A 25,018-nucleotide genomic window follows, 5' to 3' on the forward strand; every position below is an offset into this window, starting at 1 on the left:
GTCTCACCAGCTGCATTCACATATTATCAGAGGTGCAGGGTCTGTCTCACCAGCTGCATTCACATATTATCAGAGGTGCAGGGTCTGTCTCACCAGCTGCATTCACATATTATCAGAGGTGCAGGGTCTGTCTCACCAGCTGAAGTCACAACGAGCACTACAATGATATCTTTTTCTGACGGCTGACCGTACAGCTAAATACGCTGCATGCGTTGTTCGTGTGGGAAATAAGACCCTAATAAGTGTCAATTGTTTTACATACTTCCCTTAGTTCACTCTCATTAACAAATAGGAATTTAAACACAGCATGGCCCTTTCCAGACACCCTGCTTTTCTGTCAATAATTTATCTTTTTTTTTTTTTTGTAGGATGAAGATGAGGGTATATACCGCCTCTTCCATCCCACCAGCGGGGCGAACACTTTTTGTGATGATAACCCCCATAGAATCTGACCCAGTTTCTTTTTTTTCTATCTCCCCGTTTCTGAGCATGAGACAGGCTCACATATTTCATGGCCCTTTCCAGGCACCCTGAATGCTGCAGTACTTCTATATAACTAGAAGAAAGGAATTAGGAGAAATTGTTTTAAGTAAACAAGTAAATGTCTGTCCTGAGTGATGCCTGGTCTGTGTAATAAACTGAAGCCACCAGTATACAGCAATTACAGCCATCCCTGGTATATGACAGAGTTCCTATAGTTACACGGTATATGTGTGATAACACAGATAAAATGGAATATAGACATCAATACAAAACATATTAGTCAGAAGAGAATTTCCTCAGTCATGATTGCACAGGAAATCTCTCAACAAATCTGAGGGTATGTGCACACACACTAATTACGTCCGTAATTGACGGACGTATTTCGGCCGCAAGTACCGGACCGAACACAGTGCAGGGAGCCGGGCTCCTAGCATCATACTTATGTACGATGCTAGGAGTCCCTGCCTCGCTGCAGGACAACTGTCCCGTACTGTAATCATGTTTTCAGTACGGGACAGTAGTTCCATGGAGAGGCAGGGACTCCTAGCATCTTACATAAGTATGATGCTAGGAGCCCAGCTCCCTGCACTGTGTTCGGTCCGGTACTTGCGGCCGAAATACGTTCGTCAATTACGGACGTATTTAGTGTGTGTGCACATACCCTAAGAGAGCTGTCTGACTATAAATAGAGATATTCCAGGATATTAGAAATACGCAATCCTACTTACTAACCATATTTGCAATATTTGGTGCAATTCTGTGGTAAAACTCCACAGAATTAGCTGCTCTACCTGGAAGCAAATCTTTAAAAAAAATTCTGCCGTAAAGCCCAGTCCAATTTTGCACTTCACCTGAGGGGAAAGCCTCACCCCATTCAGTACTTGAACTGAAGAAGTGATTGCATGCATAGTAATACATTCGATCAATCACTTTTCAGACAGCATTTAGGAGGCGTGTCGCCTGTACCCATCAGCTGCTGCTAGGTGGACACTTCAGGAACCCGGGAAAGCTGGATAACTTGCAGAATGTGTGGTAACGTTTATAAAGACAGTGTGGGGGGGATTTATTAAGACTAGCATTTCATACACCAGTCCTAATAAATTTGCCACATCAACCTCCAGCTTGTTTACTATTAAGGGTATGTTCACACGGCTTATTTTCGGCCGTTTTTCGGGCCCTAAACGGAGAATGGGCAGAACGCCTCCAAACATCTGGTCATTGATTTCAATGGGAAAAACGGTGTTCTGTTATAAAAAAATAATAAAAAGACATCTGAAAATCAGGAGCTGTTTTCCCTTGAAAACAGCTCAATATTTTCAGACTTTTTTGCTAAGCGTGTGAACATACCCTAAGAGGCGCATTTTCAGCTGTGTGCCACCGAGTTAAATCTACGCCAGCCATGATCTTGCGTATATTTACACTATCATTTACACCAGATTATGGAGTAAATTATAACACATGCATTGGACCACGGCAGAAAAGTTTTCTACGCCAGAAAAGTTGTTAAATTCCCTCCATTGTGTAAAGCTCCACAAGACATCTAATCCAGCTTCCTAAAAGGCCCAGTGCATAGTTTTTTGGCGCCGATTTGAATAGGAGGCTTTTTTTTTCCTGGGCGGCTTTTAGCAGCTTGCAGGGAAAAAAAAGCGGCAAGTCCTTTTTAGCTGCGGTTCCGCCTCTGACATCCCACTGAAATCAAAGCGATGCAGAAAAAGAGTTTCCTGCAGCGTTTTCTGCCCGTGGTGCACACCGCGGGCAAAAAACGCTGCGAATACCACAGCAAGAACGTGCAGGCAAGTCAAAATCTGCCTCAAAATTCCCTCAGGAATTTGTGTGGCAGATTATTTTCTCTGACTGCAAAATACTCTGAACAGGTCCTTACACGGATTTTAAAATTTGCTTAGAGAGGCTCTGTCACCACATTATAAGTGGCCTATATTGTACATGATGTGATCGGTGCTGTAATGTAGATTACAGCAGTGTTTTTTATTATAGGTTATGACCTATATTAGCTTTATACTAATGAGTTTCTTAATGAACAACTGGGCGTGTTTTACTTTTTGGCCAAGTGGGCGTTGTGGAGAGAAGTGTATGACGCTGACCAATCAGCGTCATACACTTCTCCCCATTCATGAACACAGCACATAGCGATATAGCTATATCGCTATGTGCAGCCACATAAACACACTATAATATTACTGCAGTGTCCTGACAATGAATATACATTACCTCCAGCCAGGACGTGATGTGTATTCAGAATTCGGACACTTCGCTAACACAATCCCGACACTAAAGCACAGGAAGCGTAATCTCGCGAGATTACGCTGTAAACTGTCATTTCAAACGAGATTACGCTTGCTGTGTCACGCCCACTTGGCCAAAAAGTAAAAAACGCCCAGTTGTTCATTAAGAAACTCATTAGTATAAAGCTAACAGGTCATAACTGATCGTTTTTCTAAATTAAAAAAAACACTACTGTAATCTACATTGCATCGCCAATCACATGTACAATATAGGCCACGTATAATGAGCCTCTTTAAACAGACGGTAAAAAGAAAATCCCTCCTGCCAAAATACGCTGGGAACACTAGGTAACACTATTTGTAGGGCTGCAATGGATGCCACAATGAGTATAAACTACAGGTTGTTTTCTAAACAGTTAGTGTATGTTCACACGGCTTATTTTCGGCCATTTTTCAGGCCGTAAACGGACAAAAAAAAAAAAATCGGAAGCAGAACGCCTCCAAACATCTGCCCATTAATTTCAATGGGAAAAACAGCACTCCGTTCCGACGGGGTGATTTTCCTGCACGGCCGTTTTGAAAAATGGCCGCGTAAAAAAAAAACGCCAGCGAAAAAGTAGTGCGTGTCACTTCTCGGGCCGTTTTTGGAGCAGTTTTTCATTGACTATAGAAAAACAGCTCCAAAAACGGCCGTAAAAAAACAGCGAAAAACGCGAGTTTGCGTAAAAAACGCCGGAAAATCAGGAACAGTTTTCCCTTGAAAACAGCTCCGTATTTTTAGACGTTTTTTTTTAGTAAGCGTGTGCACATACCCTTAAGTTTTCAGTGTTAACCTCTTCCACAGTGCACTGTCCTACCATATTTCCTGTTAGGGCATACTTAGGTATGTCCTAACAACTGCCTGTGTACTATCAGTGCAGGCTAATGTACTGGGATATAGATATATGCCAAAACATAAAGTAATGTTAAATAAATAAAAAATACACATACACCTTTTCTACAATAAACATTAAAATAAGTCTCAATACATAAAATACACATATTCAGTATTGGAGCGCCCGTAATAACCTTCACAACAATTTTTTTTGCATCATTTATGATGTGTACGCCGTAAAAAAATAAAATAAAAACTGCTTTCTATCACTTATCGTGGGGCACGAGGTGTGATGAATTTAACCTCCATGTGCCTCACATTAATAGTAATTAAAGGGAACCTGTCACCAGCATTTCACCTATTGAACTTTACTTCTCCCTCACTGGCCGCTGCTATCAAAAGTTCATTGGCGTTATCCCCTCTCCTAAACTCGTCCTCTGACTGTAAATAACGGTCTGCAAACATTTTGCGCCTGTTATCGTAATAATCCGGTGTCCCTTTGTGCGCACACACCAGAAGAGGACAACAATGCACAAGCGCATGTGCTGGGGAAAGGTGAGAAGCTGTCAATCAAAAGTAAGGAGGCGGGGTAAACTCGAAAAGACTTGAGGAATGAAGATTTGACTCTTTTCAAACGAAGATTTGACTCTTTTCAAACGAAGATTTGACTCTTTTCAAACGAAGATTTGACTCTTTTCAAACGAAGATTTGACTCTTTTCAAACGAAGATTTGACTCTTTTCAAACGAAGATTTGACTCTTTTCAAACGAAGATTTGACTCTTTTCAAACGAAGATTTGACTCTTTTCAAACGAAGATTTGACTCTTTTCAAACGAAGATTTGACTCTTTTCAAACGAAGATTTGACTCTTTTCAAACGAAGATTTGACTCTTTTCAAACGAAGATTTGACTCTTTTCAAACGAAGATTTGACTCTTTTCAAACGAAGATTTGACTCTTTTCAAACGAAGATTTGACTCTTTTCAAACGAAGATTTGACTCTTTTCAAACGAAGATTTGACTCTTTTATGCTCATTAGCATACGGTGTGGGAATACTAAAGAACTGAATACTAAAGCTACAGAGCCGACTAAGAAGACAATTATAGGTTATATAGAAATTATTTTTCACCCTCTACCACCAGGTATTGCTGGTTTAATAGGTGAAATGCTGGTGACAGGTTCCCTTTAACCCCATCATGCACCTCACACATTAACCCATTATGACTGAGAAACATGATGGGGTTAATTACTATTAATGTGAGGCACATTCAAAATTCATCATCACACCCCCGCGCCTCACATTAGAAAATGAAAGAACTTTTTTTTGATTTTTTTTATTACTGTTGGCAAAGTGTCGAAATCGCAATACTAGACGAAGTTTCGGTATCGAAGTCCAAATTCTGGTATCGTGACATCCCTATTGTGAATAAACAGCTCGTCCTGGCTGGAAGGAATGTCTATTCACGGTCAAGACACGTCAGTAATGTTAATGTGTCAGTAAGACAGCACATAGTGAACAACGCAGTGTCACTATGCGCTGTGTAAATGAATGGAGAGGAGTGCATGATGCTGATTGGTCAGCGTCATACACTCCTCCGTACAACGCCCACTTGGTCAATAGTAAAAACACGCCCAGTTGTCCATTAAAAAATGAATTTGCATAAAGCTAAAATCGCTAATAACGTGGTAAAAATAGATAGTTTTTCTAAATAAAAAGCACTGCTGTCACCTACATTACAGCGCCGATCTCCTTATGTAGGAGATAGGGCACTTATAATGTGGTGACAGAGCCTCTTTAAGCTCCTCTACTTTCCGAAACTTCTGGTTTTGTCTGCGTTTTTGGAGGTTTAGGCTACGTTCACACGACAGTTAAAAACAGCTGTGTGACAGCTGTTACATTAACGGCCGTTACAAGGCAGTTTCCAATGCAATTAAGTTCTATGGGTGTATTTACACGGCCGTTTATTTAACAGCCCGTGAATACTGGCTGTCAAAAAATAGAACACGTTCTATTTTTGTCAGTTTTCATGGCCTTCATAGAAAATCAGTAGATCAGTTTAACGCCCGTTTTTTGATAAAGCAATCCATGTGACGGCCGTTAAGAACTAATCTGTCACAAGGGGATTCAATTGTATCCGGATCCTTAGTATGCAGATACAATTGGACGGGAAGGGATGAAACAAAAATTCTACACATTGACATAGGAGCTGATATTTTATCGTTCTTGGAAATTATCTATGCCTTTTATAAAGCCATCTACTGTTCCTGCTGTGACCAGCTCCTGCGGTAGGCTATTCCAGACTCACAGTAAAGGCTTGCCGCCTCTGCAGATTGAACCTTTTTTTTCTCCAGACGGTGATTGCCCCCTTTTTTTTATTTTAGGGGGTTTTACATGGAACAGGTTTTCACTATATTTCTTGTATATATATTAATCATCTCCCCCCTTAGTCGTCTCTTTTTAACGCTAAATAGGTTTAATTCTTTTAATCTTTCCTCATAACATATTCTCCATGCCCCTTATTAGTTTAGTTGCTCTTCTTTGTATTTTTCCAAGTCCTGGGGATTCTTTCTATGAACTGGAGCCCAGAACTGAACTGCATATTCTAGATGAGGCCTCACTAATGCTTTGTAAAGTGGTAATATTCTATCCGTGTACCGCGAGTCCATGCCTCTTTTAATACACGACAATATCTTGCTGGCATTTGAAGCAGCTGATTTACATTGCATGCTGTTATTTAGTTTATGATTTACAAGTACACCCAGATCCTTCTCAACAAGTGACTCCCCCAGTGTAGCTCCCCCTAGGACATATGATGCATTCAGATTGTGGGTACCCAGGTGCATAACTTTACATTTATCTACATTAAACCCCATTTGCCAAGAGGATGCCCAAACACTTAGTGTGTTCAACTCGGCTTGTAATTTACGAACATCTTCCATAGACTGAACATTACTACATATCTTGGTGTCATCTGCAAAAATAGAAACAGTGCTATTAATCCCATCCTCTATATCATTAATAAATAAGTTGAATAATAGGGATCCCAGCACTGAACCCTGGGGTACACCACTTATAACCGGTGACCATTCAGAGTAGGAATCATTGACCATAACTCTGGATACGATCCTTGAGCCAATTCTCAATCCAATTACAAACTATACTTTCTAAACCTATAGTCCTTAATTTACCCATTAGAGTCTATGAGGAACAGTGTCAAATGCCATTGCAAAGGCCAAAAACACCATATCCACATGTCTAGGCTTCTACTCACCTCTTAATAAAAATCAGGTTGGTTTGACAACTTCTGTCCTTAGTAAAACCGTGAAGGCGGTCACTCATACTATCTTTTGTCACTTACTCCTGTATATAGTCCCTCAATAGCCCTTCAAATATTTTCCCCACGATGGATGTTACTTACTGTTTTTACTTACCCGGGGAAGACCTAGAGCCCTTTTTGAAAATATGCACCACCTTTTACCCTGTGCCAGTCCCTTGCCACTAGAGAACTTCTGAATATCATGAAGGAGGGGGACAGAAATAACTGAACTAAGTTCTTTAAGAACTCTTGGGTGTAACCCATCCGGTCCTGGAGCTTTGTGCACATTTATTTAATTTAACTTAGCTTGGACCAGATCTACATTCAGCCAATTCAGTATATTAGTTGATGTATTAACAGCACTGGCACTTCCTGTATCGCTGGAGAAGAGGACGGTGCGGGAACGTGGAGAGTGGAATTTCGAACTATGCACAGGAGGGAGTGTGACACCAACTACAGGGGGCACTGTGGCACTATCTACATGGCACTGTGTCGTATTCAAGGGGTTGGGACAAAAAGAAAAAAAAGAAAAATGAAATTCCTCCATTTCTTTAACGGCCGTGAAAAAAAGATGGCAAACGGCCAATAGAAATAGTCAGACAGCCTGGAAATGGATGAAAATTTTGAGAGAGACTGATGCGAAACGGCCATAAAAACGGACAGTTGATCCATTTTTAACATCACTTTTTTTTTTCCCACGATGGTGTGAACATAGCCTCAGTTTCCCTTTAAGACAGTTACAGTGCTGTGAAAAAGTATTTGCCCCTCACCCGATTTATTCCATTTAAATGTAATATTCTGCCACCCTTGACAGTAACAGCTGCAATAAAACGTTTGCAATAACTTGTGATGAGTCTTCTACATCACTGTGGAGGAATTTTGGCCCACTCGTTTTCGCAGAATTGTTTTATTTCAGATACATTGGATGGTTTTTGCGCATGAACTGCCAATCTAAGGTCTTGCGCATCATGTCAATGGAATGCAAGTCGGTACTTTGACTTGGCTGCTCCAAAACCTTAATTTGGTTTAGTTTGAGCCTTTCAGAGGTGGACCTGCGTGTGTGCATCAGATCATTGACCCGCTCCATAACCCAACTGTGCTTGAGCTTTAGGTCACAAATCGACGGGCGGACATTCTCCTTTAGGCCTCCCACATAAGAGCGTGTTTGGTCTGTGATATACGGTCCGTATGTCGGACGCATTTCTCGGACCGAACACATTGCAGGGAGCCAGGCTCCTAGCATCATAGTGATCTATGACGCTAGGTGTCACTGCCTAGCCGCAGGACAACTGTCCCGTACTGTAATCATGTACAGTAGAAAAAATCTGAACCGTGTAGATGAGATTTCTTGATATCTCATTTACTTTGCGGGTACTGTATTACGCTGCGTATTTGCCGCATGAAAATCTGCATGAAATATGCAACGTGTGCATTCAGCCTTAGAACGTGACACGTGCTGCTTTTTGAGACCTTCTAGCCTGCTTCACATTGCTATACAGGTTCTATTTAAGTGATGTTTACATTCAACAAGCCTGCCAGAAACATGCTCTTTCAGCACCCTGGACAGTACCATGCTCGGCGCTCGGAAAATACAATTTTAATGAAATAAAAAAATAAGTTACTTACTTTCCTCCTGTCCGGCCTCCAGGGATGACGTTTCATCCCATGTCACCGCTGCAGCCAATCACAGGTTGTAGTGGCGGTCACTCAAGTCTGGATGATGTCAGAAGGCCGGCCTCCAGGGATGACGCTTCATCCCACGTGACGACCTCTGCGGCCAATCACAGGCTGCCGCGGCCTATCACAGGCTGCCGCGGCCTATCACAGTAAGTTACTTACTTTCCTCCTGTCCGGCCTCCAGGGATGACGTTTCATCCCATGTCACCGCTGCAGCCAATCACAGGTTGTAGTGGCGGTCACTCAAGTCTGGATGACGTCAGAAGGCCGGCCTCCAGGGATGACGCTTCATCTCACGTGACGACCTCTGCGGCCTATCACAGGCTGCCGCGGCCTATCACAGGCTGCCGCGGCCTATCACAGGCTGCCTCGGCCTCTGCGGCCAATCACAGGCTGCCGCGTCATACAGGAAGGCTGGACTGGAGAAAGAAGAGGGACTCGTCACCAAGACAACGACCGGGGTACGTATGAACTGCTTTTTATTTTATTTTTAATCAGCAGCCTCTTCTCTCTATCAGTGATTGATAGAGACAAGTGGCTGCCGATTAGTGTAATATTTCTGTAATGTACTTCTGTCCGCCCGGCCGTTGCTAGGCAACGGCTCCGTCACACAAGAACGGAAAACGGATGCCTTCCCTGTGCCTTCAGTTTTTTTGACGGCCCCATTAACTTGCATGGGCCTCACGGTCACGGAATCTTGGACCACTGTAGGACATGCTCTACTTTTGATCGGAACGAAGCAACGGGACCGTCAAAAAAAACTGAAGTGTGCATGGCCCCATTGAAATGAATGGGTCAGGGTGCTAGCCGTCAGAAAAATGGCTAGCACCCTGAAGGAAAAGACTGAAGTGGGCATGAGGCCTAAAGAATCCCCTTCTATGTCTGTGTAGAAACCTTTTCTCTGGACGTAGAGGCTGCCCCCTTGTTAGGGTATGTTCACACGCTGAGTCAAAAACTTCTGAAAATACAGAGCTATTTTCAAGGGAAAACAGCTCCTGATTTTCAGACTTTAAGCCACTCGCGATTTTCGCGGCATTTTTAAACGGTCGTTTTTGGAGCGGTTTTCTATAGAGTCTATGAAAAACAGCTCCAAAAAGTCCCAAGAAGTGACCTGCACATCTTTTTCAGTGCCGTTTTTTTCCGCGTAAAAAAACGGCCCATCAGAACAGAACGCCATTTTTTTCATTGCAATCAATGGCCAGATGTTTGGAGGAATTCTGCTTCCGATTCTTCTTCCGTTTTTCAGGCGTTTACGGCCTGAAAAACGTCCGAAAATAGGCCGTGTGAACATACCCTTATAGTTACAGTCCCGGGAATTACTAAATCATGAGAGAGATCTCTGAATTGACCTTTGATATATTTAAACAGTTATTAGGTCACCCCTCAGCAGTTGTTTTTTTCAAACTGAATAAACTAATTTATCTGGATACTACATTCCACCCATTACCTTTATCACTTAAAGAGGCTCTGTCACCAGATTTTGCAACCCCTATCTGCTATTGCAGCAGATAGGCGCTGCAATGTAGATTACAGTAACGTTTTTATTTAAAAAAAACGAGCATTTTTGGCCAAGTTATGACCATTTTTGTAGTTATGCAAATGAGGCTTGCAAAAGTCCAAGTGGGTGTGTTTAAAAGTAAAAGTCCAAGTGGGCGTGTATTATGTGCGTACATCGGGGCGTTTTTAATACTTTCACTAGCTGGGCGCTCTGAAGAGAAGTAACATCCTCTTCTCTTCAGAACGCCCAGCTTCTGGCAGTGCAGATCTGTGACGTCACTCACAGGTCCTGCATCGTGACGGCCACATCGGCACCAGAGGCTACAGTTGATTCTGCAGCAGCATCAGCGTTTGCAGGTAAGATCGACTTACCTGCAAACGCTGATGCTGCTGCAGAATCAACTGTAGCCTCTGGTGCCGATGTGGCCGTCACGATGCAGGACCTGTGAGTGACGTCACAGATCTGCACTGTCAGAAGCTGGGCGTTCTGAAGAGAAGAGGATGATACTTCTCTTCAGAGCGCCCAGCTAGTAAAAGTATTAAAAACGCCCCGATGTACGCACATAATACACGCCCACTTGGACTTTTACTTTTAAACACACCCACTTGGACTTTTGCAAGCCTCATTTGCATAACTACAAAAATGGTCATAACTTGGCCAAAAATGCTCGTTTTTTAAAAATAAAAACGTTACTGTAATCTACATTGCAGCGCCTATCTGCTGCAATAGCAGATAGGGGTTGCAAAATCTGGTGACAGAGCCTCTTTAAAGGGGTTTTCCGACCTTTTTTTTTTTTTGCAACCATTTTATTCAGATCTGCAATGAAGACCGCTTTTAAATTTCCTCACTTTACTGTTTTGCCCTCCTTCGACTCCTATTCGTATTCATGTAATTGCAGCCGCGCTTCCGTCTTCCCGCTGCATAGATCACCATCACGTGGTGTCATTTATGCAAAGTATCTTCCCCAATTTACGGCACGTCATCAATCACTTGCGAAACAGTGGGCTGGGTTAATAATCTGAGCTACTGAGTTTGCGTTGTTGAAGCTACATGACGTGTATTAACGAAAGTAGCAGTGCTCCCCTATCCTTTCCCCCAAGCGAATCAGAACTGACACTCCAGCATCACTCTGGATGATTGTTTACATGAAGGCAGCATGTGACAGCTGCAGTCAATCAGGGCCCTCTGATTGGCTGCAGCAGTCACATGCTGCATGAATGCATGTTCCGATGGGCCGGTTTTTTACAAAAACGGCCACGAAAAAGTGCAGGTCACTTCTTGGGACGTTTTTGGAGCCGTTTTTCTTAGACTATTGAAAACCGCTCCAAAAACGGCCGCAAAAAATGCAGTGAAAAACGCGCAAAAATCGCGAGTGGCTCAAAAAACGTCTGGAAATACCCTTGAAAACAGCTCTGTATTTTCAGCCTATTTTAGTTTAGCGTGTGAACATACCCTAAATTGTTGCAGTGACTCCGTGGCCTAGAAGGAAACATTATGTCTTCCAGAAGCTGGCCATACACCTTCAATAGCTATTTGCCGAACGCTAGGTTGTCCGACAGCAATTCCTCCCGATCTCACCAAACACATACATACGTTAGGTCGGGTGTGCTTATGTTGTTAATGGGGAGAGGAATAAGCCAGAGTTAGAGACCTCTAGCAGCGGCTTATCTACCATGAGAACAAAGGATTAGGCAAGTTGAATTTCTACATGCCAGATCTTTATTTTACCAGACATCGGCCAAACATCTTGGGGTATGTTCACACGACTTATTTTCAGATGTAATTCAAGCGTTTTACGCCTCGAATTACGCATGAAAAGACGGCTCCATTATGCCTGCAAACATCTGCCCATTGCTTGCAATGGGTTTTACGATGTTCTGTTCCCACGAGCCTTTATTTTACGTGTCGCTGTCAAAATACGGCTCGTCAAAAGAAGTGCAGGACACTTCTTGGGACGTTTTTGGAGCTGTTTTCTTATAGAGTCTATTGAAAACCGCTCCAAAAACTTCTGAAAATCAGGAGCAGTTTTCCCTTGAAAACAGCTCCTTATTTTGACTCTGCGTGTGAACATACCCTCATACACATTAAATGATTGACAGGTTGTGTCGACATTAGTCTAGTATCTATGGCCACCTTAAGGCCCTGTTCAAACAGAGTTTTTTGTCGCTGATTTTGTTGTGGAAGCCACATTGGAATCAGCGCCAAATCCATTGATTTCAATAGGAGGCAGAGGCGCTTTTTTCCCGGGCGGCTTTTAGCTGCTCTCAGGGAAAAAAAGCAGCATGTCCTTTCTTGCCACGGTCTCCACCTCTGACCTCCCATTGAATTCAATGGGAGGAAGAAAAAAAACCTGCGGCACTTGTTTACGATGTTTTTTCGCAGCATTTTTTGTCCACGGTCCAGATTCTGAAGGAATCCTGAGGCAGATTTTTCTGCCTGCAAATAAATTCAGTGTGAAAAGGGTCTGAGACTTAAGTCTGATCCGAAACGCTCATAACTACGGTTTCAGCCAATGTAACTGAAGCGCAATAAGAAATGAAAGCGGACAATTTTTTTACGTGACATGAATAAAATTAAAGCGTAATCGTGCTAAAATAATCTTTTCTATTATTTCACCTACGGTTGTGCTCCCATATTCTGTTCCATTTATTCTAGCAGCTGGATCTGCGTTGAAAGAAGCAAAGCCTCTTTAATGATTTAACTGCTGAACGGGCAACAATAATCTCTCCACAGTAAAACCTTTATTCCTTTCCACTTGCTTTTATTACTGGCCTCAAAGTCATTTTGTCCTTACACAATTGTGCGTACTGCACAACAATGCAAAAGTACCTACTGTGGATGTACTTTCAACATATTACAGCTCTGTGAGAAAGCCAACTAAAAGCTTCTAAAAAGGAATATTAGGAAACAGCCTGCTTCATAAATGAAGAATTTAACAGCTTACTTCATTTTTGGGACATACTAAAAAGAACGAAGAAAAAGAATGAAGAATATTAGTAATGGGTGAAAATATTTAAAATAAAAATAAAAAATGAGTTTTTTATGTTTCGAAAACATGGAATGAACAGATTTTCTTTGTAGTTAATGAGAAAATAAAAACAAATTCCATAGAAACAGATGTGTAAAAATGTTTACTGTGCTTGATAGACCTGGAATGAACAGGATATAAGCGTAGTTTATAAGGGAATGAACACATTCCCTTATAAACTGCACATATATTGTGTTCATTCCAGGTCTATAAGGGTATGTGCACACACACTAATTACGTCCGTAATTGACGGACGTATTTCGGCCGCAAATACCGGACCGAACACAGTGCATGGAGCCGGGCTCCTAGCATCATACTTATGTACGATGCTAGGAGTCCCTGCCTCGCTGCAGGACAACTGTCCCGTACTGTAATCATGTTTTCAGTACGGGACAGTTGTCCTGCAGCGAGGCAGGGACTCCTAGCATCGTACATAAGTATGATGCTAGGAGCCCGGCTCCCTGCACTGTGTTCGGTCCGGTACTTGCGGCCGAAATACGTCCGTCAATTACGGACGTAATTAGTGTGTGTGCACATACCCTAAAGCACAGGAAAATAAATTACGCATCTGTTTCTATAGAATATTCATTCCACTATAAACGACACATAGATCCTGTTCATTCCAGGTCTATCAAGCACAGGAATTTCCTAAGGCCTCATGCACACGAACGTATTTTTCTCCTCCCGTAAATACAGGTCCTTTGTCACACGTATTCAACCCGTATTTACAGACCCGTGCCCTTAAATATGGGTCCGGTGCCACCAGTATTTCACCCGTATTTACGGACCCGTTTTATCTGCACTAAATCGGCAGCCCCTTCTCTCGATCAGTTCTGAATAGAGAGAAGGGGCAGCCCTTTCAAGGCAGAGTTTCTGCAGCGATTGAAAGTAAAATATGTAAAGCAAAAGAAGTTCATATGTACCCCAGCCATTGTCTTGGTGACGCGTCCCTCTTTTGACATCCAGTCCGACCTCCCTGGATGACGCGGTAGTCCATGTGACCGCTGCAACCTGTGATTGGCTGCAGCGGTCACATGGGATGAAACGTCATCCAGGGAGGCCGGACTGGAGGAAGACGCAGGTAAGTTAACTTTTAATACTATTAACTCCAGCGGTAGTCACTGTCCCGGGTGCTAAAAGAGTTACTGCCGATCAGTTAACCCTTTCAGCACCCTGGACAGTGACTATCTCCTGACGTCGCCTGGCAACGCTCCCGTAATTACGGGTGCACACACGTAGCCACCCGTAATTACGGGAGCCCCATAGACTTCTATGGGCCTGCCCGTGACGTAATTACAGCCTGAAATAGGACATGTTCTATATTTTTCAACGGCGCGGGCACCTTTCCGTAAGCAAACGGGAAGGTACCTGTGGCCAATAGAAGTCTATGGGTCCGTAATTACGGCCCGTGATTACGGGTGTTTTTACAATCGTGTGCATGAGGCCTAAGGCGTCTGTTTATATGGAATTTGCGTTTATTTCCTCATTAACTACAAAGAAAATCTGTTCATGCAATGTCTACCAAACATAAAGAATACATTATGCTCTCTTTTATATATTCTTCCCATTAGTAATAATGCTCATTCTTTTTCTTCATTCTTTTTAGTATGTCCTTAATTTTTTGCTCTGGCGGCTGGAGTGCGCCAGAGCAAGAGCCGCTGTTCGTTAGCAGTTCTACGCTCTAGGTTCCAACAGGGGAGGGGAATCTCCCTCTATGATGTTCATATGGCATCTGGTCAAAGGTTGTCCCAAAAAGCTGTATTTTCCTTCACAACCAATCTTTTTTTAGTGGCTATAATGCACCTAAAATTAAAAATTTGTAGACAGTCTTCATTAAGAATGTCCTACCATTTTGTGACTATAGCACCTATGCATCCCCATGGTAACAGACTACAAACCCTATGTAGTCTGATACAGTCATAATCCCTTCCATCTGTCCCCTACTTCTTGCTAACCTACCTAAAGTAAATTAGCAAGAAGTAGTAGTAGAATGTAGGTTAGCAAGAGGTGCACAAAGATTTTAGGTCTTGTCAGTTGTAAATGTCATAAGACTGATTGGTGCGGATCCAGGTCTCCCACCCGATCTATGGACGATAAGCTCGGGTCAATCCTTGAGATAAATTAGTTTCTCAATGGCTTTACCCTAAGGCAGAGTTCACACTGGGCAGATACACTGTGTAAGAGCATGCAGCGTATCCACCCTGTGCGCCACAGGGAATTCCAGGCGAAAAACCGCACCAAAGCGTGGTGCAGTTTTTCGCCAAGAACGTCCGCTGCAGAAAACTGCAGCACTTAGCCGGCCTGCTAGCAGGCTGCCCTACTGGGATGAAGTAACACAGACTCCTGGGTAAGTATAACATTTTATTTTTTTTGTGATTTGCGTTTCTTTGCAGCGGAATTGCTGAGAACCCGCCGCAAAAGATGCAACAACTGCTAGTTGTTGGAGGTTTTACCTCCCCATTGAATTAAATGGGGAAAACCTGCAACAATTAAGCAGGGTTTACACAAATCCAATTGACATGCTGTGGAATAAAATTCCACACCGCAGGTCAATGTAAGTGTTTTTTCCGCTAAGTATTTACGCAGCGTGTGGATGAGTTTTGTTTTATCTCATTCACTTTGCTGCTACTGTATTTGCTGCAACGAAGGCCGGATTCACACGAGCGTGTGCTCGCGCAAAAAAAGCGTCGTTTTGCGTGCGCAGAAGGCACTTGACAGCTGCGTGTGTCAGCCCATATGATGCGCGGCTGCGTGCTTTTCGCGCAGCCGCTATCATTATGACACTCCGTTTGGATGTTTGTAAACAGAAAAGCACGGGGTGCTTTTCTGTTTTCATTCATCCTTTTCACAGCTGTTGCGCGAATCACGCGCGTCCCACGGAATTGCTTCCGTGAGGCATGCGTGATTTTCACGCACCCATTGACTTCAATGAGTGCGTGATGCGCGAAATACGCCCAAATGAACGGACATGTCGTGACTTTTTCGCTGCGGACTCACGCTGCGGAAAAATCACGCAACTGTCTGCACTGCCCCATAGACGAACATAGGTCCGTGCGGCGCGCGTGATTTATCCCGTTCGTCTGAATAACCCCTAACCCTGTTGAGGAAAATATGCACTAGTTACACAACGTGTGAATGGACCCTAAAAGTGGATGAGATTTGTACAAATCTCATCTACATGCTGCAGAAGCTTTCCATCTGGAAAATGGCCTGTGTTGCTTTTTTTTTTTTTATCTGCAACATGTCAATTGTAACTGATCATGTCTGCCGAGTCGGTTTTGAGACAACCCTTATAACTTAAAGGAGTGCTCCAGAATTCTAAAACTGCTGCAATTGGTTTCTGCACAGAAAACATGTAAAAAATGTCCTTATGGGGGCCAACTTGTAGGTGAAAGTATAATTTCAGAACATCCCTTGCTTGATCTAAGTGCAACAATTTTGTTTTTGGAGAACCCTTTGAGGATGAGGTTCACGCAGTTTTCTGTAGCCAAAACCAGTATTAGATCCCAAAAGGGAGGGATCTATAAAAAGGGAAGACATACTTTTTCTGCTTCCACCCCATTTTCTGGCTATAAAAAGCCTGAGAACCTGGTGTAAGTGTTTCAGCAGCAAGAAAAGATCTTGAAAACAAATGAAAGCAAAAAATAAAAAGCACTGCGCTGAAGGAGAATCACTCTCCTTATCTCTCATTAAACTTTAACAGGCTAGCACAATACAGCACATTCCAAGAAACAAATATAAACAATGGAAGAATACATTCATGAAACTCAATATTTCACAAGGACGTTTGATTAACCACCTAGTAGTCGGACCACGTCCCAATATCATGACAAATACAAATGGCCGGTAAATGGAGATAATTTTTCACGACCTCCACTAACCTTCTGATAAGAACTAAACTATTATGAACATCTTTGTTGCTCGCCGTGTGGGTTTAAAGGGTGGTCTAGTTTATAGAACTACTTTACATGTGCCCAAGAGGGGGGGGGGGTCCCTGAGGCTCTCAACCACCTGTCCTACAGTTACCCCCTCAGCCCCCCCAAAGCTGCGCCATATTTAGGACCTTACACATCACTTTTTATAAAGATACCAGACAAGGACATGGTAAGATGCCAACAATAAGTAACGTGTCCTATTAATGATACTATTGACACATGGCACTGACATCTTCTGTGCATTACAAAGCTGGGCACTACATGTGTCTTTACCCCTCCATATAAAACTCATAAACATGATGGAAAAATAACACATAAGACCGTCTGCACCTTGTAGACTTGTGCCCACTTTCTATTATAATGGAGCTGGCAAATATTTTTCGCCAAACAGTTCTAAAACAAGAGAAAAAGATGTGACCAGCACTGGATGTGCAGATACCAACCGGTATAAGTAACCATCGCTTACAACCACTATCACCCTCTTACCCAGTTCAATCTCCGGCTGTTCGCTGTATGCCCATAAATGTAGCGGTCACACCGGTCCTGGGTGCCCGGGCTGTGCCATTACTCCGTGCGGGGCTCCAGCTAAACACTCGCTAAACAATGACAAGTGCACATCCAGCGAGAGCACAGACTCTTCCTGGGTAGTAATGAAAGCCGGCCTGCTATTGGCTGATCTATACTGCCCCGTTTGTATTCTAGCATGTGATTGGTGAATCTCTACGCCCCCTCCCGGTGCCTCAATTCTTCCTGTCAGTAATTGCTGGGGTGATTCTGAGAGGAATGTGTGTGCCGGGATGGCAGTTCATGTCATTGCTGTTATTGAGGGGCAGTTATGAAGGCTATGGATTTTTTAATTAGTGCTCGTGGCTTATAATGTATAGCTAAGGATACACGTTACTACCTCTACTCCTTTCATGTGGTATTTATTATTTACATGATGGTTTGGATGCATTTCCTGATTAGAGTAGAAAGAATATTAATGCGTTCTGCCTTATAGATACTTTACCAGTCATGGTTAGGCTGTGTTCACACTAAGTTTTTTGCAGGAGGAAAATTCCTCCTGCAATAACTGCTCCAGACGTTTTTTGCACAGTGGTTTGACAAAAGCTCGTCAAAACACTAGTCGAGACGTTTTTTTCCCGTTTCTGACTGATTGAAATGGGGTTTTGGAGGCGGAAACCGCCTCAAGATAGGTCATGTTGCTTCTTTTTTACCGCCACACGTTTTTTTTGCTTGTGGTAAAAAAAACTCGTCCGCCTCCCATTGAAATCATTGGGAGGCATTTTCGGGCGGTTTTTGACGAGTTTTGCGGAGCGGTTTCCACGCCAAAAAACTCAGTGTGAACAGGGCCTTATTATGGTATGTTCACACGGCCTATTTTCGCCCGTTTTTCGGGCCGCAAACGGCCGAAAAATCGGAAGCAGAACGCCTCCAAACATCTGCCCATTGATTTCAATGGGAAAACGGCGTTATTTTTCGACAGACTGTTTCGCAGCGTTTTTTTACTTGTAAAAAAACGGCCGCGAAAAAGAAGTGCAGGACACTTCTTGGGACGTTTTTGGAGCAGTTTTCCATAGACTCTTGAAAAAACCTCCAAAAACGTCCGTAAAAAGTGCTGCAAAAATCGCGAGTGGCACAAAAAACGTCTGAAAATCAGGAGCTGTTTTCTCTTGAAAACCGCCGTATTTTGAGAAGTTTTTGACTCTGCGTGTGAACATACCCTAAGGGTATGTGCACACGACAACGACAATTACATCTGAAATTACGGAGCTGTTTTCAGGAGAAAACAGCTCCTGAATTTCAGACGTAATTGCATGAACTCGCATTTTTCGCAGCATTTTTCGGACGTAATTTGGAGTCAATGAAAAACGGCTACAATTACGTCCCAAGAAGTGTTCGGCACTTCTTTTGACGAGCCGTCTTTTTACACGCTGTCTTTTGACAGCGACACGTAAAATGACAGGTCGTCGGCACAGTACATCGTAAAACCCATTGAAAGTAATGGGCAGATGTTTGTCGGCGTAATGGAGCCGTTTTTTCAGACGTAATTCGGGGCGTAAAACGCCCAAATTACGTCTGAAAATAGGTCATGTGCACATACCCTAAGGCTGGGTTCACACAGAGTTTTTTGACGTGGAAACCACGCCAAAAAACTTGTCAAAAATGGCCCCAAAATGCCTACCATTGATTTCAATGGGAGGCGGAGGTGTCTTTTTCCCGCGAGCGGTAAAAGCGTCTCGCGAGAAAAAGAAGCGGCATGCCCTATCTTCGGGCGTTTATGCCTCTGACCTCCCATTAACTTCAATGGGAGACAGAGAAAGCACATTTCGCGGCGTTTTATGCCCGCGGAATTTTGAGGCAGAAATTCCGCCTGCAAAAAAACTCTGTTTGAACATAGCCTAAAGTAAGGCTGTGTTCACACAGAGTTTCTTGCAGGAGGAAAATTCTGCCTCAAAATTCCGTTTGGGATTTTGAGGCAGATTATGTCCTTCCTGCACGTCGTTTGCCGCGATTTTTGCAGCGTTTTTCGCCCGCGGCCATTGAGTGCTCTGGGCAAAAAACTCAGCGAAATACGCTTTCTCTGCCTCCCATTGATGTCAATACACTGTGTTCCAAATTATTATGCACATTGGATTTAAGTGTCATAAACATTTAATTATTAGTTTTTCAATTAAACTCATGGGTGCTATTGTGTCTTAGGCTGGGTTCACACGACCTATTTTCAGGCGTAAACGAGGCGTATTATGCCTCGATTTACGCCTGAAAATACGTCGGCAAACATCTGCCCATTCATTTGAATGGGTTTGCCGACGTACTGTGCCGACGACCTGCAATTTACGCGTCGTCGTTTGAGAGCTGTAAATTACCAGTATTCCACCCGTATTTACGGACCCGTTTTCTCTGCACTAATCGGCAGCCCCTTCCCTTTATCAGTGCTGGAAAGAGAGAAGGGGCAGCCCTTTTGGGCAGAGTTGGGCAGTGATTGAAAGTAAAAGGAGTTCACACCACAGACACTTACCTCCCTGCAGCGTCGTCCCCCAGTCAGGCGCCGGAACTCACTTCTGGATTCTGAGTGTCTCCGGCGAGCGCACGCGCCCGCGTGTACACGGCCTTAAAGGGCCAGTGCGCGCGTTTTTGCAGTAAACCTGCAATCTGGCCCAGGATGCCCTGGGCTATAAAAAGGGCTCTGCCCTCTTGCCCTTTGCCAGAGCTTTGTTAGTTTTCCATTGTTCGTCTTGCTTATAGTCTCCCAGTGTCTTCCAGCCTCCCAGTGTACCTTGCTCCTGTATCCCGTATCCTATTTTCGTGCTACCTAGTGCTATTGCCGTGCTGTGCTACTTGCCGTGCTGTTCTACAGCCTACGCTCGTGCTGTGCTACTTGCCGTGCTGTGCTACAGCCTACGCTGACCTGCTACGCCTCACCGGACGACTTCCCGCCGCCTGGTCCTGGACGTGCCCGCCTCGCCACTTCCTACGATTGCCTCAGGTACTCTCGCTGAACTATCGAACTGTGTACTTACCGGTTTGGCAAGCTGCCATCCCGCTACGCGGTACGGCCCAGTGGGTTCACACCTCGCACCGTGACACCTGTTGCCTTCTGTAAAGAGAAAACAGGAAATTAAAAACATAAGAGACGGATGTACATATCATGTATCACATATATAAATCCACTGAAGAAGACATCGCAAGGCTAAAGAGGAATATTCAGGTAGAAGAATGTCAAATTGAGAGTCTCGCCACATTAAGCTCCACATTAAGGCCCTTTGGTTTCAAAGATTCTAATAGGAAGATCCATTTAAAGAGGCTCTGTCACCAGATTTTGCAACCCCTATCTGCTATTGCAGCAGATAGGCGCTGCAATGTAGATTACAGTAACGTTTTTATTTTTAAAAAACGAGCATTTTTGGCCAAGTTATGGCCATTTTTGTATTTATGCAAATGAGCCTTGCAAAAGTACAACTGGGCGTGTTGAAAAGTAAAAGCACAACTGGGCGTGTATTGTGTGCGTACATCGGGGCGTGTTTACTATTTTACTAGCTGGGCTTTCTGATGAGAAGTATCATCCACTTCTCTTCAGAACGCCCAGCTTCTGGCAGTGCAGATCTGTGACGTCACTCACAGGTCCTGCATCGTGTCGGCCACATCGGCACCAGAGGCTACAGTTGATTCTGCAGCAGCATCAGCGTTTGCAGGTAAGTAGCTACATCGATTTACCTGCAAACGCCGATGCTGCTGCAGAATCATCTGTAGCCTCTGGTGCCGGCTCGTCTGACACGATGCAGGACCTGGGGAAGTGACGTCACAGCGTGATCTCTCGAGAACACGGCTGTGTCTGCACTGCCAGAAGCTGGGCGTTCTGAAGAGAAGTGGATGATACTTCTCATCACAACGCCCAGCTAGTAAAAGTAGTAAACACGCCCCGATGTACGCACATAATACACGCCCAGTTGTACTTTTACTTTTCAACACGCCCAGTTGTACTTTTGCAAGCCTCATTTGCATAAATACAAAAATGGCCATAACTTGGCCAAAAATGCTTGTTTTTAAAAAATAAAAACGTTACTGTAATCTACATTGCAGCGCCTATCTGCTGCAATAGCAGATAGGGGTTGCAAAATCTGGTGACAGAGCCTCTTTAAGTTTACATCTATGTAATAATGTATGTCTATTTCCACCCTTATAGGGGCTAGGGATATGTTCTAATATCATGAACCTAAGGCCCTTCTCAGTGTGTCCCAGGTCAGAGTGTTTTGCTACCGGTAGTCTCACCAACATGTAAAAGTGAGCATGGACACCAAAGAACATAGATCACCCAATCAAAGTCACATGTAAGGATATGTTTAATCCTGTGTTCTCTTTGTGTAAGGGGATGTACAAAAACATTACCCCAACACAAGAACCCATTGATACAGTGGAGGCAAAGAAAATGTCCCACTTTTTTTCGGTCTAAGAAAAGTTTGTTGGCCTACTCTTTTATTAATTCAACTATTGACTAACTTGTCACGTAAATTTTGTGGGCGTCTATACGACATAAGGGGTGTGTTATTAAATGCCTCAATGTACATGTAACTGTTCTTAATAATGCCCCAATGTCTATTGAAAATTTTGGACACCTCACCACTCAGGTCATTATAAATTGAGACGAATGGAACACAACGTATTGATTTAGGCTGTCTTGAGTTCACCAAGAGACTCTCCCTAGATGTATCTTTGATCTGGTCTCTATATGTGATGGATCTGCCAGACACAGCTTCTGTGTCGACGCCCGTGATTGGTCAGTCTGCACCTGCTCCTAAGTCTGATAAAGTGACTCCTACTTATGCCACTGGGGGGCTGAGGGGTGGGAGAGCCTGTCACAGCCTGGCCAGACGGAGCTAGCTCCCGCCCTCTGTCTATTTATACCTTCATTTCCTGCTTATCCTTTGCCTGTGATTCTGCTTGTTTCCTGGCTCTGCTGCTGCTTGAACTATTTGTCCTCTGCTTCATATTGACACTGGCTTTACTGACTACTCTCCTGCTCTGCGTTTGGTACCTCGTACACTCCTGGTTTGACTCGGCTCGTTCACTACTCTTGTAGCTCACGGTGTTGCCGTGGGCATCTGCCCCATTTCCCTTAGCTTCTATTTACCCTTGTCTGTTGTGCACATAGTGAGAGTAGGGACCGTCGCCTAGTTGTACGCCGTCGCCTAGGACGGGCCGTTGCAAGTAGGCAGGGACTGAGTGGCGGGTAGATTAGGGCTCACCTGTCTGTCTCCCTACCCCGTTCTTTACACTATAAGTGTGTAATAATTGTCTTGGGTAACCACTTTGTGAAAAATTGAAGACCATCTGATCTAAAGTCTGGTCTAGGTCAGAATCATCATCCACTATACGTCTTTCCCTAAGCATCTGACTGTATGGGAGGGAGCACACCATTTTCTTCGGATGGCAGCTCTCAAACTTAAGTAGTGTGTTACGGTCGGTTTATTTAGTATAGAGATTAGTGTGAAGGACATAGTCTCTAATATTCACTGAAACATCCAAAAATTGGATTTTCTCAGTAGAATAAGTAACAGTAAATTGAATATCTGGATCTATCTGATTAAAAAAAGTGTGGAACGCTAATAAAGATTCCTCCGTATCCGTCCAGATGAGGAAGATGTCATCTATTATCGCCACCACCTCAAAACATGAGTGAAGTGGTGGGATACATAGATTGACAGCTCCTCCATCACATCAACAAATATGTTGGCATATGTTGGAGCCATGTTGGACCCCATGGCCGTCCCCCTCTGTTGTAAATAAAACTTATCATCAAATGAAAAGTAGTTGGAGGTCAATATGAGTTCAAGAAGGGAAATGATCAGTTCACAACATGGTGCACTATATTCTGATGTCAACAACAGCCTCCACCCCCCTAAAGGATTAATGGATGTGTAGAGTGACACAACGTCAAAGGAGACAAGCACTGCACCCCGAGGTGGTGTCATCTGTTTAAGTTTACAGATAAAGTCTGAAGTGTCTCTGATGTACGATCAGGTATCAGTGGAAAAATTCCTCAATGCTCTGTCTATAAAGATGGAAATATTAATCAATATTGAGCCTCTGCCCCATAGAATTGGGCGACCCGGATGGTTAATAAGACATTTATGAATTTTGGGTAAGAAATATAAACAGGGTGATTTAGGATGTTCAATAATGAGAAATCTTTTTAGGGCAAGGTCAATAACCTCAAGAGCCTGATTAACGAAAGTTAAGATTTTTTTCTCTGTATGTATATGTCAAATTTTGGATCACTAGTCAGTAATCTATAGATATTCCCGTCTTGTAACTGTTTATATGCCTCCTTCATATATATAGTGGTGTCCATAACCACGACCGCACCACCCATATCCGTGGGTTTTATGGTAAGGTCGTGGTTATGGACCAATTCCTCAATAGCTAACATTTACATAGTCATAACATTATGATGTTTCAAACCCTTATCCTGACTCCCAATACGCAGTATTTCAATATCTTTTTTAACCAAATCAATATATGCCTCTATAGGATGCTCTAATACTGGTGGCTGAAAATTACTTTTATTATGTAATCAAAAACTGTTAAGACAAAATTCACTATTAACAATTCTAGAATCAATATCCACATCCCATGAATCAAACCAAACTTTAAGTTTTAAGCTCCTAATAAAGTTGTACAGATCTAACACCAAACCAAACCAGCCCATAGTTTGGCTGGGACAAAAGGACAGTCCTTCAATTGTGTGGGTGTCAAATCAGTAGATTAAATATTTACCACTGTTTCTGAAGATGCTTCCCCCTGTTGAAGGTATTCCTCGTTCCTTGTAGCCATGAATTTCTCTGATGGTGGGTTCTTCCTTGCTCTATTCCTCCTTCAGCCTGCTCTGTGTGTCGATACTGCTTAAAAAATCTTCTGTATTTGGGCCTTGTTCATGCGAACTTCAGTAACTTTGTCAAAATCGTGCCTCTTCCGATCTTTTTTTTGTAGGGCCGAATGTGGAATTATAGACTCGTCCTGTCTTGTAATCCATCTGGTCTCGATACCATTTTCTCTTTTTTGTTTCCTCCGTCTCAGATCTGAGCTTATTCATGGATATACACTACCGTTTAAAAGTTTAGGGTCACTTAGAAATTTCCTTATTTTTGAAAGAAAAGCACAGTTTTTTTTCAATGAAGATAACATTAAATTAATCAGAAGTACACTCTATGCATTGTTAATGTGCTAAATGACTATTCTAGCTGCAAACATCTGGTTTTTAATGCAATATCTACATAGGTGTATAGAGGCCCATTTCCAGCAACCATCACTGGAGTGTTCTAATGGTACATTGTGTTTGCTAACTGTGTTAGAAGGCTAATGGATGATTAGAAAACACTTGAAAACCCTTGTGCAATTATGTTAGTACTGCTGTAAACAGTTTTGCTGTTTAGAGGAGCTATAAAACTGACCTTCCTTTGAG

The 25,018-nt window shown here is 43.2% G+C and overlaps 1 protein-coding gene across 2 annotated transcripts in view; it reads right to left on the reverse strand.

Annotated features, from left to right (window-relative positions):
* CCDC126 (coiled-coil domain containing 126) overlaps positions 1-24,690 on the reverse strand; it is a 43,042-nt gene extending 18,352 nt beyond the window's left edge. Inside the window, exons 1-2 of one of the 2 annotated variants that reach the window (XM_075828657.1) lie at positions 24,334-24,690; positions 20,580-20,656 (exon numbers count right to left, since the gene is read on the reverse strand). The gene's annotated coding sequence lies outside the window, so the exon portion shown is untranslated. Of the gene's footprint in view, positions 1-17,541; positions 17,688-20,579; positions 20,657-24,333 lie in introns of those variants that run through there. The other variant, XM_075828655.1, reaches the window with a different exon arrangement.
* Positions 24,691-25,018: the final 328 nt, after the last annotated feature.

The sequence above is a fragment of the Rhinoderma darwinii genome, chromosome 5, assembly GCF_050947455.1.
Source record: "Rhinoderma darwinii isolate aRhiDar2 chromosome 5, aRhiDar2.hap1, whole genome shotgun sequence".
NCBI classification, from domain to species: Eukaryota; Metazoa; Chordata; class Amphibia; order Anura; family Rhinodermatidae; genus Rhinoderma; species Rhinoderma darwinii.